The 12,994-nt window shown below is 41.5% G+C and overlaps 1 protein-coding gene across 1 annotated transcript in view; it reads right to left on the bottom strand.

Moving 5' to 3' along the window:
• GDA (guanine deaminase) overlaps positions 1-12,994 on the bottom strand; it is a 172,110-nt gene that overhangs the window by 98,479 nt on the left and 60,637 nt on the right. The window contains exon 3 of the mRNA XM_086685008.1: positions 7,131-7,293. The gene's annotated coding sequence lies outside the window, so the exon portion shown is untranslated. The remainder of the gene's footprint in view (positions 1-7,130; positions 7,294-12,994) is intronic.

Here is a 12,994-nt window from a genome sequence, read left to right as displayed (position 1 = left end):
CCAGCCTAGTAGGCTTATCTGGCCTATAATTTCTGCACAAAAGGGAAAGTAAAAGGACCTTGGCTTGTTAATATTTGGAAGCTGGGTCTTCCCTTCTACACTCGTATCATTAGCCATGGCAAAATTTACGTAAAACAACATAGTAACCTCCTAATTGGGGCCTCCCTGCACAATAGACAATTTACACGGACCACTATTTGTGCCCATTCTCCCTACGTTCTCTTTGCTCCCTCCACCTTACAGATCCAACAACTAGGAAATAATCATCATATCTCTATCTCTCAGGGCTGGTTTATGTCCTATGTAAGTAATAATAACATCACCCAATTAAACATCTCCTCTTTATTAGTACTTAGCGCGTCTTAGCCTGGGTTCCTGTTAATAGCTCTGAACCCTATATGCATCGATCAGGACTAGGTGCACCTTCCAAGCTTGTTTGACACTGGCACTCTGCTGCAAGGTGGAAAAGATTTGTTGGCCTGTTAATCAGCGGCATCCTAGCAGCAGTAGGCGTTATCGCCTCTGCCACTGTAGCTGGAATCAGCCTGCATCATACTATCCAGACAGCCCATGTCCTTAATAAATTTATGGCCAACACAACCAAAGAATTTGTAAGCCAAACTTCCATCGGTAGACAAGTTTTGGCCCACCTTGAAGCTCTTGAGGCTGCAGTGGAATTTACTGGAAAGAGACAAGAGGCCTTGTTCCTCCACTCTAAACTGCCCTGGGACCCTAACTACCAGCATATCTGCATGACTAGCATTCCTTATAACCACTCCCAAGTTTGGGATGGTGTCCAGACACACCTTCGCAGTGTCTTTTCTTCCCACCTCTCTGACAATATAGAAGATTTTGATATGACATCGTGCCAACAGCTACAATATGAAGAGGATCAGCTTAAAAATGAATGAGCTGATTCCTGGGAAATGTGGCATGACCTAAATCCTTTCTCACTTACCGCTAGCACCCATCTCAAATTCTGGATAACTCTGGGGAGCAGAATCCTCCTACTGTGCCTCTTTTTATGTCTTTGTAGCATCACCCTCCAAGCCATCCAAAAGCAAAAGAAGGACCAGGAGCTCGTCATGACGGTCCTCGAACACGAAGCTAAAAGAACCAAGAAAACGAAAAAGGGGAACCAGGGAGAATAAGCTTAGGAATCCCCTGGGCTTGCACCAATGGGTTAACAACGCATAAAGAAATACAAAGTCATAAAATGCTCACACCCAAGTTTGGGTAAACCAGATTGGCACTCTAAGAATAGGAAGGCGTGAAGGTGCCAGGGATAGGGAGGTGCAAGGGCACCCCAAAATAGAGAGAGGGTGCAGAGCCCCCAGAATAGAGAGAGAGAGGCCAAGGCCTAAAATAGGAATGGCACAAAGGTGCCCAATACACAGGTGTATGAAATAAACAAGATTAGATATTCAGGGTGGAAGCACCCCCAATTTAGTATAGTTTAGCAGAAAAGCTGCTTTCACAGGAGGATAGGGCCAGGTTAGGTAAATTGGTGAATTGGACTATGGACCACTGGGCTGCAGGCAAAGCAGCCCAGAGGGGAGATGGTTAACAAAAGAAAAGGTGACTTGTCAACCCTGAGGTTACTCCCCTACCTGTCTCATCCCCTAGGCTAGCTAAGATAGACAAAGGTGCTGCCTCATGTCTGCCATTAACCACCATCTGCCCATCTGCCCGGCGCCAGGATTTTGTTTTATATTGACCCAAACCCCAAACACTGTATATCTTCAAAACCCCCTTTTTCACTCACGTCCCCAAGTTAATGTTCCCAATTTCTTTGTCTCCTTGTACATGCCCATCATGTTTGTAAGCCTTCTGATCTGAATAAATATGGGGCAAGGATCCTTATTTGGGGCTCTTGTCTTTTCCGGGACATCAGCCATCTCTGGCTTTAATCCTGCATCTGCTCTTTTTGCTGGCCAAAAGAGAACTTTAGACTTAGAGTCTATGACAATCTGGTACATACTAGGTCCTCAACAAATGTTGTCTCTGTTGCCTCTTACAGCCTGGTCAATACCTCATTTAAAAGAAAACCGCTGGAACTGTTGTAATATTTTTTTAAGTACAACTGATGCTGAATACCCTGAAACTTATCTTCCTTGATCTGAACAGAACACTTCTATTAATACAGTCTAAGGTTACATCTGCACTACTAGGAGCCATATTCTTTTATTGGGGTAGACCATACATTTAAATCCTTTCTGTGCTGGGGGCGCCTGGGTGGCTCAGTCAGTTAAGCGTCCAACTTCCGCTCAGGTCATGCCCTCACAGTTTGTGAGTTCGAGCCCCGCTTCGGGCTCTGTGCTGACAGCTCAGAGCCTGGAGCTTGCTTCAGATTCTGTGTCTCCCTGTCTCTGCCCCTCCCTTGCTCACATTCTGTCTCTCTATCTCTCTCAAAAATAAATAAAGATTTTTTTAAAATCTTTTCTGGGCTGTGATTAGTATGAATTGTAATTGACTTCCTGAACCTAAATCCAAGGCTTTACATTATCTTTAATGATGATCACCTTGTTTAGTTTTAATACAATGCATCAGTAATTTGTCAATATCTTATGCCATTCACAGATTTGTTACGTGCTAAACAAATCAATGATCCAAGGCATTGTTAAGAGAGATGAATAGGTCAGGGCAATGACAGAGCCCAGCAGCTTATCCCTACAACCCCACTCCACCTTGACCTTGACCATTAGTAAATACATTTTAATATGGGGGCTCAATCCATTCTGAATTCTCCATACTATACTGCCATTTACATTATATTTCTACAACTCTCCTTCAAAGATTTTATGAAACATTGCTTGATACCTTACTGAAGCTGAGATATACCACATATTCTGTTATCACTTTTATTGCTTAAAAATGGATGTAATACTAAGTGAAATAAGTCACTCAGAGAAAAAGACCAATGCCATGTGATTTCAGTCATATGTGGAATTTAAGAAATAAATCAAATGAGCAAAGGGGGGAAAAAGAGAGAGAGAGAGACAAACCAAGAAACAGACTCTTAACCCTAGAGAACGAACTGATGGTTTGGGTGGGGGATGGGTAAAATAGGTAAAGGTAATTAAGAGCACACTTATCACGATGGGCACTGAGTAATGTATCGAATTGCTGAATCACCATATTGTACACCTGAAATTAATATAACACTGCATGCTAGCTCTACTGGAATTAAAATTAAAAACATCAAAAAGGAATGATTTAGATTTCCCAATGTAAAAAACTAAAGGGAATATTTCCCCCTCAATTTGTAAAAACGTTTTATTTCTATGAAAAACTATTATGGTAATCATTCGTTTCAGTCATGTGGGCCTCTCAGTAATAGCTTTTATAATATTCATCCAAACATTATATGAGGCTTGATGAGGACAGATACTACTCCATTCATCTTGCCATCCCCAGTACACAGCACACCTTCCTCACTGTAGGTGCCCTTAGGTGCAGATAGGAGAGCAAAGGGATCAGGTTCCTGAATTTGGAATCAAAGATGGATCAGAATCCTGGATGTGCCACTATGGTGATGCAATCTTGTGCACGTGGTTTCATCTTAAATTTCACTTTCTTAAGGTAGAGATGCAAACACTCTCAGTTTCACTATTAAAATTTAGTGAAATAGTATACATATAATTCTTAGTATAGTAGTTGGAATAAAGAAGGTGCTCACATATTACCGCTATTTTTTTTTTTTTTATTATTTGATCATGCGATTACTTGCGTTGATTAAAATTGAAAACACATAGTAAAAAGCGTTAGTCATAATGTCCAGGACTATACCTTAATTCTTTCTTGGGTAAATATATATTTATTCAAAAGATGATGTAAAAATGTGCCAATCTTGCTAATGAACAGTTAATTGTGGATGTTGATGTGGAAGAAAACAAAAGGAATCGAGTAGGAGCTCTGAATTCAGCTGACCTTGTCTTGCCTGAATTGTACAATCTTGTGTTTCCAGAGAAGTTTTGCTCAACAGGGAAGTAACCAGCAAGAAACCCAAACTGTTGCAAATCATAGACTGATGTGATCTGGACCGACCACCTTCTTTTGCCAGTAAGTAAGCCGACTGGGATATCCTCATTTCTGTTAGAGCAGTGTCAGGATTGCTATCGGGCAGAATTGTCGAGCAGAAGTTCCTCTACTTGATACGTCTCACAAATATTAATTCAGTTCTATGTACTTTTTTGTACCCAACTTCTTTCCCAATAGGTTTGGAGGCACAATTTACGCACGCTTATAAATCCATGACAACGGTCAAATGCCTTCCTGGAGTATCGTCTGCTCATAAATGGGGGTCTCACAATCAGTAAGGGAGGTAGGCAGGGCAAGCATAGTGCTGTTAACCTCAAAAATAAAACTGTCAGTTACTTTAATGAGTTTATTCTGGAATAACAGAGAATAACAACTCAGGCATGCAGGGTACGACAAAACCATGGGTGAGTCTGGAGGACAAAGGAGAGGAAAGCTTTTTTATGGAGGAAAGTGGGATGGGGCTGTTACAAACAAAAGGTCCATTAGAGTAAACTGGGACCTGGAATAATAGTGACTTTTGATTGGCTGAGTTGTGACAGTCTCTCGTTGGCTGGGCTGCTGCAGGGGGAGGAGAAATCTTTGTTCCTCCAGCTGGGGTTGCCAAGTGTAGACTTCTTCCTGTTGAGAACGTACAAGGTGTGTCTTTTCCTGGTGGGGTTGGCAAAGGGCTTCCAGGTATGGTAGGGTGCGAGAGCTCTCTCTGCCCACCTCCCAACTCCATTTTAGATGAGGCTTCCTTAATTCAGTTTCACACTACTTTGCAGTTTTTGGATGCATGGAGATAAACAAACATTAAATGCCATGTCCAAAATCACAACACTGGTTCTCTAAGTTCCTCAGAGTTTAGCAATTAGTTCAAGGCTCTTTCTATCACCCTATTGGTCTTTTATTTTAGCAAACTGTTTCAGCCCACAACTGGTGTGAATCCTTATTTGTGGAGGCCATTCCCTTTCCTCTCCACTTGTCTTCTTTTTCATGGTCTTCCTGCTCCCTGTTATAGCAATGGTATCCACTCTTGACAAGGAGTAAAGAGAGAATCTGATAGGTTCCTATGTAATAAATGAGAAACACAGAGAAGAGTTCGATGTGTGACCCGAAGGACCAGATTGTTAAATGGCCAACGAAACCTGGTAACACACTCCTGTGATAGTTCAGATTCCTGTACGATGGTATTGGAGATTGGTTTCAGTCCTCACAGCAGCCTCCCTAGCCTTACATCTTGGACCTTGCACTAAGGTGGCACTGTATTAATATAGAGGGACTATTTTGGGCCCCATTCAAAAACTATGGCAGTGATTGATTGATAGATTGATTGGAGTGGTATTTCTAGCATTGTTTGGAAGAATATTTCTAGGAAGTCAGCAAGTATAACAAGAAATGAGGAAGCTTTCCTAATTCTCCTTAAATTGTAACCAGAATCAATGTCTATCATACCTATGGGAAATCAGAATGATAGAAGGCCACAGAGTTTAAGAATAAATGACCAGGGAATAATTTCCATGTGGGTTGAGGTCACTTGGCTAATCTAAAAGCAAGCATTCTCAGCTCTGCATTCAATGCATACAATGCTCATATACACAAGCGATGCCCAACCAGTATCCAAACTATATTGCTGATTTTTAAAATAGAACAGAATTCACATAAAATAGCTGATATGCTGGAGCCTATAAATCAATAGGTAATATAGATTGAGGCCAGAAAAATGAAAGCTCAGAGATTGCTTCCTAAGCAAAAATTACTTCTTGTTATCAGAGAATAGTTCTCCTGAAATTGATTATCACACAAGGTACAGAGAGCTGTCTCCTTTTGTTCCTCTTGCTCCACTTTGTCCTTGGAAATTATAAAGGTCCCATCTCACAGGTGCAAATATCCAGGGACTGCCCTGCATAATGGGCTCTCATAAGTCAGAGCCACAAATCTGGACCATGAGGTCAAGTACAGGGATATTGTTCTGGTTGGGGATGAGGTGGTGGGAGGGGAGGGCACTCCAGGAACTCTAACTACTTGGGTCCAGCAGAACCATCAATGGTGTGTCTGTCTCTTGGTGTGTCTGCACTGCTGGGTCCCTGTTGGACATTCTTGGAGTATTATTCCTGGCACTAATTTGCATTGTCTTGATTGATTTGGAGACCTCCAGAGTGATGTAGCAATAATAAAAATAGACTGAGATTGCTGCACATGTCATTTACTATCAAATCGGGCAAGGAAGAAGGGGTGCCAAATGCCTTCTTTCCTTTCTTCATTGTGTAACACTGTCATGGCAATTCCATCATTCCTACCTCACTTAATATGGGTCATTGCTTCTTCCCTGCTTGTAGGAGCCATCCTGCAACATGCTCACACCCTCTCTCAGGTCCTTGGAAGGTATTATTACAATGTGCATCAAGGGAGAATGCTCTCATGTTGGTAAATTCTGTTGTATCCAAATTTATCTTCCACTCACCTTTGTCAGGCATCCTCAGAATCCAGTCCCAGGCATACTGTCCCAGTGGCTGGTGTTGAAATTGGATTCAAGGAAGATAGTTCATCTTCTCCCTCAGTAGTCCCAGCAGGTCCTTGGCAGAGCTATTCTGTGACTTAACCCCCGTAACTGATTTGATGGTCAGGAGGGGATACAAGAGACGTCCTGAATAAAGTGCATAACATCTTGCAGAGGAGAGGTCTCTGTACTAAATTCAGTGTGTGTGTGTGTGTGTGTGTGTGTCTAGCCCTTAACAGAGCAGAGGAATGGACCATTTGTGCAGAGGACTCAGGGTAATCTGGAGATATAAAATCCTTAGAGGGACATCGACACAGATGTACCTATCCCTTGTGTCAGGGGCCCAACTGCCCTATCTTAGCATAGCAGACCTGCCTCAACTACTCTTACAATTAAATCCTGTCCTTGGTCCTCTTTTTGAGCCCTTCCCATTTTAAGAGATGAGAGCCTCATGGTGTGTTGCTAGGGAGGCCCTCTGGCCTTCTCACTCAGCATTTAACTGCTGATTTATCTCAGCTTTTTGCTACCCTTTGCCAGGGTGTCTGTAAAGCTTAACAGCCAGGTAATTCACTGTCCTTATGATTACTGTTTCCCTCTTATGTCCACCTACCAGGGACAGAATCCTCACTGGCAGCCAGGAGATGGTGGTCAGCTCCAAAATCCCATCTCAGTGTTGTGCTTGTGGACCAGTCTTTGTACCTACTGTCACGGGTTGGGAATCCCTGGATGCAGATCCTGAGAAGGAGCTTGATGAACGCTCTTGGGATCAACACCTGTGGAAGAAAGCAGGCTTAGGCATAGGAATAGGCTGACTTTCCATGAAGTTCTTGTGTTGAGATGGCTCCTCAGGTTCAAGTCAGAGGTTAAAGGACCAGATCTTTATACTTCCTGGAATAGTAAGTCATTAGAAGAAGTTTGTCCCAGAAAAGTCATGACGCGAGGCGCAGTTTTCTTCCAACACAGTAGGAGGCTACCAGCTAAGTGCTATCTTTTGACCACCGGGAGAATAAATCCTCATTCTGAAGAGGGATCAGGGTGGCACATCACAGCATACACCAAATACACAGCACCTGATCTAATCACTATAAAAACATGCCGCAGCTTTTATAATTACTGCCATGTTACTCATAAGGAAACTGAAGCACAGAAAGGTTAAATAGCTATTATCTCAAAGACAAAGTTTTGGAGGCCATACTATCTTTGAAAAACTACTTGATTCTACTATCGTAACACAAAAGCAGCCACAGGTGATACTTGAACAAATGGATGTGGCTATGTTCCAATAAAACTTTATCCACAAAAACGGGGGGGGGGGGTTGGATTTGGCTCACAGACCATAGCGTTCTGACCCCTGGTTTAGCGGGTACCACTAGAGCAAGGCCTTGAAGAGCGAATAAGTTTGTTTTAGAGTAATAAACAAAGCACACTGCAGCGAAGGGAAATTGCAATGCGTGGTTAGGAATGGTAAGTAGGTAGCAAAACCACAGCACAGAGTTCGTGAGGCAGGGGTGTGGTGGGATGGGGTTACAACATTAGGACCCTGGTTATGAGTGGGGATGAGAGGTGAGGATGGCAGATGAAAACATTGGAGAACCTCGGGGTGTTTACCCATATTAAAGAACAAAAATTCAACCGAGTAAATTTAAACATCTAATTGACTTTACTCAACAATTTATGAATCGGGCAGCATCTCTTCTAACAAAAAAAGGGTAAAAGGATTTGCACAAAAAGGAGTTGTACAAAGGGAAGAATTTTAAAGGCAGAAACTGGGTGGGACAAGGAAGTTACTGGTAAAGGAAAAGATTGTTTCAGGCAAGGTCACTTCCTACAGAGTCTTATCAGGCAGGTTACCTCTCTAAAACTGATCAGGAAAACTCCAGCTGAATGGCTTAAAAGTCCACTCATGGAAGAGGTTGACTGCACTTAGGTTAGGTATTAAGTCTTGGTAGTGCTTAACATAAGTGGTTCCATTTTGGGCCCGTGGTTTCTTTTTAACACTAAGGTGCTTTTTAAACTGCCTGGAACATTGCCCCACGTCCTTTGACTAATTAAATTCTACTGACCCTTCACAACTCAACTCAAGCAAGAATCATTTCCACAGTAAAGCCTTCAAGGACCTGAGGCTGAATTGAATGCTTGCTTTGTTATTCCTATAACCCTTTAGGACCTTCCATCATATAAAACCATACATAATCATCTGCTCACATATGTCTGTCTCATTACACCAGTGACTTTCTAGGCCAGCTGTACATTTGGAATTAGAGCTTGGAGATACACACACACACACACACACACACACACACACACACACACACTCCCCCCCCCAAAAAATATGTGTATTTATATATTTTTAAGTTTAATTATTTTTGAGAGACAGAGTGCGTGTATGCATGTGAGCAGGGGAGGGGCAGAGACAGTGGGAGAGAGTTTTAAAAGCTCTCCCATGATTCTAAACTGCAGCCAGGATTGAGAATAACTGCACTATATACTGTGAGTTCCTCCAGAGCAAATACCTCCTCTAACTTGTCTTTTATCTCTAGCAACTAGCACATAATAGAGATGCTCAATAATGGTGATGAATTAGGGAATAAAGGAAGCTCAAGAATGACATAATAAGGAGTTCAGACTCAATGTGTGGAGGCCATTTTCAGCCTCCCTTGACCACTCTCAATAGAAGTATATTCTATTTCTTTGGATCAATGGGTAGAATGTACAACACTATAATTGCTTCAGAGAAGGTCTCCTCTATTGGACTGTGGCTTCTTGAGGGCAGGGACCATGTGCTTTTCGTGTTGTGTCCTCTGGGTTGGGCCCCATGCTTATCTCAGCACAGGTGCTCAATAAATGTAGAATGAAACAAAATGAGATTGTCCCATTCTTATAAGTTATCCATTAACCAAAATCTCCAGGTCTTAGTATCATTATCTTCTCATAGCTCTGTTTTTTCCCTCATGTACTTGATGTGGAGGTATTGTGCTTTAAAAAAAAAAAAAAAAAAAAAAAACTTAATTAATTAATTTAAGAAATAGCAAATAAGCAAAAAGCTGATGTCGTTTAAGTAGTAGAGCAAAATCTACAAAAAAGCCTGGCATGAGAGGAACACCTGGGTGGCTCAGTTGGTTAAGCATCCTACTTCAGCTCAGGTCATGATATCACGGTTCATGAGTTTAAGTCCCTTGTTGGGCTCTGTGCTGACAGCTCAGAGGCTGGAGCCTGCTTTGGATTCTGTGTGTGTGTGTGTGTGTGTGTCTCTCTCTCTCTCTCTCTCTCTCTCTCTCTCTCTCTCTCTGCCCCTCCCCCACTCGCGCATGCATGCTCTCTCTCTCTCTCAAAAATAAATAAATATTAAAAAAAATTTTTTTTAAAGCCTGGCATGAGAGCTGCCAACCAATTCAAGAAGAATTGCAGAAATGGAGATGTTCATCATGGTCCTCCCTGCACCTTATGACCTTCCATTGGGATTCCTCTTAAGTCCACTCATGGCTCATTCTCAAACAAGCACTCCTTTCCATTCTGCCTCTCTCTCAAGCCAGAATTCGCTTACCCTTATTTGGGTAATGGGAGAAAAATAAGCTGTACTTAATTGTTTAAAAAGCCTTGGACAAGGGTTGAGAAAGCAAGTGTGCACTTTGCCCTTGGCCTCTATCCAATTACTTGTGTTCAGAGCTGTAGGCCTCAGCTTCTTCCTACGTAAAGTTCTTAATCATCATTTTCTATAAATCAAGCGTTAGACCTCACCAAAAAAATTACTCATTCAAGTGCACCAAGCTATGAATATTAGGTAGATTTAAACCTCCTGGGAGTATCTCTTTTTTAAAACAGCTCTTACCTATATAAAGAAGCCATTAAATGGCACTGAACCCACCCACTTCCTCCATTTATTTTGGCTTACTTTAACATGTCACCTTTATTCTCTCACTAGATGAATAAAAGAAAATTACTTGACATTTTATTTCAGAAAAATGATGGGTTCCTAATGTGAATGTAGAGCATTCTACGTGTATGTGCTATAGGGATTGGTGTTTAACTATCTTTCTCTTAGTGCCTGTTCAGTGAAGTGCACTGGGGAAGGTGTCAGAGACCAGGGGAAATATTTCTAGTGTCATCCAATGTTTTCCACCAGGCACAAGTGATCTCCAAGGCAGGAAATTTCCAGAGGGAGGAAATGCTCTGGCTCATGAATTTGCCTTTTCCCATCTTGGTAGCAAAAGTCCTCCCAGGCAGATATAACCTGGGACTTTTTAATGGTCAGCTCGTTCTGCTAGCTCTCCTGCCCTGCCTTCATGTAACCAAGTAACCCTCTGATGAACACTTAGCCTCTCATATAGATTCCACTGAGCAGGGATTCTTTTCAGCAGTTAACATTTCTCATTGTCACTGTGTAACTCTAGCATTTTAGGTTTTACATGGAGTCTGTTGTGAGCTAAGTGAGCATTAATCTGTCTCCCTGTATCTGGAAAGTTCTGGGACTCTAGCAGTGATTGGAGCTGTAAGATTGAAGTCCAGAATATGAGATGTGAAAAATATACTACAGTGGATGCATTGAGCCCTGAGTGTGTCCCACCAGTACATTTTCCTCAGTGATTCCCTAACCTCATCCTATGTGCTACTAAGTTCTAACTTGGTCTAAAAACAAGGGGGTTTTGGTTAACGCTGTCTGAGGACTGTGGACACAGCTGGAGAATACCCAAAGGTCTGGAGGTAAAGTGAGGAAAATACACTCAGTACGCCATGGCCAAAATGCCAGGGACGAAGCAGCCAGTGGAGACTCCGACCCTGCCTGGCTTATTCTCTGGCTTTCTCAGGGAGAGAGGCTGCTGGCCTATTCTTTCAAAAGCTTGACTAATTTCTTAATCAAAAGAAAGCTAAATTGGTGTAATTTTATTTCATCTCTCACCGCCAGGCAAGGACATACATCAGACACCCTAAAAGAAACTCCAGTGAGATCTCACCCAATCTGAGGAATGAAACTGTATTGCTTTGATTGTATTGTTGTTCACTATTTTATTTATTTATTTATTTTTACCATGTATTGCATTCTAAAAGTAAGTTAGGTGCTAGGCAAAAAACTGAATCAGGCTCAAGCCCTGCCTAAATAAAGATGCTGGCTGCCAGCCTGTCTCACAGGAATCCTATGAGGGTTTTGAGCTGGTAAAGAACTCCTACGGAAGGTTGTCAAAATGCTAATGCAAATAACCAATCCACTGTAATCACATCAACGTCGTGTGTGTGTGTGTGTGTGTGTATCAATCTTCCACTGTTATGAGAAAATGGATATAAAATGCCTAGTACATAGCAAGTACTCAAAAATGACAGTAATAGTTTTTATATTATTTTCACTATTACGACTACAGTTAGAAAAGAGATTGCCCATGGAAAGCAGATTTTTTCAGAAGAATGGTAAGAGAGTCATCTAAACACACTTCCACCCTACCACACCACCACTCCAGTGTTTGAAGCCCTTATTTAAGAGAACATAAAATGGTGAATGAATATATTTGACATTTGACATTCACTTAGTTATGGAGATAGCTTTGTAAATACTTCAAAAATAATACGGTGGTAATAGGCAGGTAGAGAAGTAGTCATAAACCCTTGTTTATTGTACCTTTTCCTTTCCATGCCAATTACATTCATCTCCTGATATGAATTGATTTTCCATTTATCATAAGTCCCTTTTCTGTGGGGATCTGGATAACTAATGACAAAAATCCAGTAAACCATGGGGTGCCTGGGTGGCTCAGTTGGTTGAGCAGCCAAATTCAGCTCAGGTCATGATCTCACGGTTTGTGGGTTCGAGCCTCACATCAGGCTCACTGCTGTCAGCACAGAGCCTCTTTTGAACCCTTTTTTCCCCTCTCTCTGCCCCTCACCCAGTTGCACTCTCTCTCTTTCTCTCTCTCAAAAATAAATAAACTTAAAAAAAATCCAGTAAACCACTAAACAGGAAAATCTGGAAGTATATGGCTCAAATGAAACCACCAAACAAAATAGTTGATGGAATTGAGCTAGAATTCAAAGTCCTCTCTAATAAATGGCTTATGGTCACACAAAGATAAGAAAAAGAGCAAACAAGCCAAAAGCAGAAGATAAACAGGTACATAACAATTGAATGGGGAAAACCATCTAACCTCTTTTGGAGGAAATGACTTTGTAGGTCATAATGAGTTTCTTATTTTGGCATAGAACAGTACAGCGTACAAGGCACAGTCTCATACATCATTTCACTCGATCTCCACAATGAAAATGTAGGCAGATAACCTGAGAGAATGTCCAAATTTCCAAGCCCTAGCCTGGAAGAAAAGAATAAGTCAATCTACAGGTCTCTGGTAGGTTCTCCCAGGAAAGACTTTCTTTCATATCTTTTTTCTGCTTTTCATTTTAGAAGAGATTTCTTTTCCCATCAATTAATTTAAACTTAAAAATTAGTTTTGATTCAATTTGGTTCAAATGCTGTTTTTTGTTTAAGGATAT

Source organism: Puma concolor, chromosome D4, assembly GCF_028749965.1.
Source record: "Puma concolor isolate L17-30 chromosome D4, mPumCon1.1.hap2, whole genome shotgun sequence".
Lineage (NCBI taxonomy): Eukaryota > Metazoa > Chordata > Mammalia > Carnivora > Felidae > Puma > Puma concolor.
Note: the sequence above shows the minus strand (reverse complement) of the source record. Positions and strands in the feature narration are given on the sequence as shown.